Raw genomic sequence first — 2,056 nt, 5'->3', positions numbered from 1 at the left:
TACATATATATATAAATATATGTATTAATACACTATATTAAAATATATATGATATATATTAAAAATGCATATATATATATATATATATATATATATATATATAGGTTTTTACCAACATGGTATTAACCCTTAATACTGTATATATGCAGGCAAGTTAGAAAGTAAAAAAAAAAAAAAAGTATTTTTGAGCCTGTAACAGTATAATAATGTCCTGCAATGATGGCTTTTAGTTTTGGCCCGAGAATTTAAGTGGCTCCATCTGGCGCCCCTGGTTCCAGGTCCACGGATTCAGGTCCTCAGATTCAGATCTAGAGATTCAGGTCCACAGATTCAGCAGATTCAGATCCACAGATTCAGATCCTCAGATTCAGGTCCACAGATTCAGGTCCACAGATTCAGATCCACAGATTCAGATCCACAGCTTCAGGTCCTCAGATTCAGGTCTTCAGATTCAGGTCCACAGATTCAGGTCCTCAGATTCAGATCCACAGATTCAGATCCACAGATTCAGATCCTCAGATTCAGATCCACAGATTCAGATCCACAGATTCAGGTCCTCAGATTCAGGTCCTCAGATTCAGATCCACAGATTCAGATCCTTAGATTCAGGTCCACAGATTCAGATCCACAGATTCAGCAGATTCAGGTCCACAGATTCAGCAGATTCAGGTCCACAGATTCAGCAGATTCAGGTCCACAGATTCAGGTCCTCAGATTCAGATCCTCAGATTCAGGTCCACAGATTCAGATCCACAGATTCAGATCCACAGATTCAGGTCCACAGATTCAGATCCACAGATTCAGCAGATTCAGGTCCTCAGATTCAGATCCACAGATTCAGATCCACAGATTCAGGTCCTCAGATTCAGATCCACAGATTCAGATCCACAGATTCAGGTCCTCAGATTCAGATCCACAGATTTAGGTCCTCAGATTCAGATCCAGAGATTAAGGTCCTCAGATTCAGATCCAGAGATTAAGGTCCACAGATTCAGATCCAGAGATTCAGGTCCCACAGATTCAGATCCAGGTCCACAGATTCAGGTCCACAGATTCATCCCAGCGCCTCCAGGTCCTCGTCGGCCGACAGCTGCGAGCAGGACTCCAGCGTGGAGCTGGACCTGAGGCTGATGGAGCCGTACCGCCCCGCGGTCCACGCCAGGGCCTTCCTCCGCATCGCCCTGCTCTTCCACAGGGACGCCGTGAGCAGCGTGGACAGCAGCGCGCCCCCGAGGGTCAGCAGGCACAGCCCCGCGATCACGCAGCGGTCCAGGTGCGCGCCCACGCGAGCGCGCTCCCGCTCCAGCCGCTCCATCTCGCGCGCGGTCACGCCGTCCAGGTCCGGGTCCGGGCCCGGGTCCCGGGGGACCGTGTAGGTGACGGCCACCAGAGAGATGCCCGTCACCAGGCAGGCCACGGCCAGGATGAAGCCGTAGTCCACGGAGCCGGAGGACAGCTCGTCGTCGGAGAGCTGGAAAAGTTCCTGGGAGTCGTCCTCGGACCGCAGGAAGAGTTCCGGGGTCTCCATCCCCCCAACCTGGTCCAGGTCCGGGTCCAGGTCCAGGTCCAGGTCCAGGTCCGGGTCCAGGTCCAGGTCCAGGTCAGGTTTGCGGGTGGAACTGGTCTCCGGAGCTGTCCGCGCCTCGGTGCTGATCGCTGTCCAGGGTGCTGAAAGCTCCGCGCCTGCGCGCTCTCCGGCTCCAGGTCCAGGTCCATGTCCGGGCTGGTCCAGGTGCAACAGTTCCAGGTCAGCCATGTGTTCTGCCAATTTCTGCTGCCAAAAAATGCTACCTAATGGTTTTCTACCTTTGTAGAGCTACAATTTTACTGTGTTTTACTCCCTAAACCACTTCCTTTCCCCCAAATGGTCCAACAGCAATAACCACTCTTAACAAAAACAGGAGCTGATGTGCAATAACAAAAAAGGATTGTATGTTGATGAAAGTTCTTGTAATGTCCGTATGTTGATGTATGTGTCTATCTATCTATCTATCTATCTATCTATCTATCTATCTATCTATCTATCTATCTATCTATCTATCTATCTATCTATCTA

At 49.7% G+C, this 2,056-nt stretch overlaps 1 pseudogene; it reads right to left on the bottom strand.

Moving 5' to 3' along the window:
• Nucleotides 1-1,054: 1,054 nt before the first annotated feature.
• Nucleotides 1,055-1,756, bottom strand: LOC133460825 (transmembrane protein 74-like; annotated as a pseudogene).
• Between the last annotated feature and the right edge of the window lie 300 nt (nucleotides 1,757-2,056).

Source organism: Cololabis saira, chromosome 15 (genome assembly GCF_033807715.1).
Source record: "Cololabis saira isolate AMF1-May2022 chromosome 15, fColSai1.1, whole genome shotgun sequence".
Classification (NCBI taxonomy): Eukaryota; Metazoa; Chordata; class Actinopteri; order Beloniformes; family Belonidae; genus Cololabis; species Cololabis saira.
Note: the sequence above shows the minus strand (reverse complement) of the source record. Positions and strands in the feature narration are given on the sequence as shown.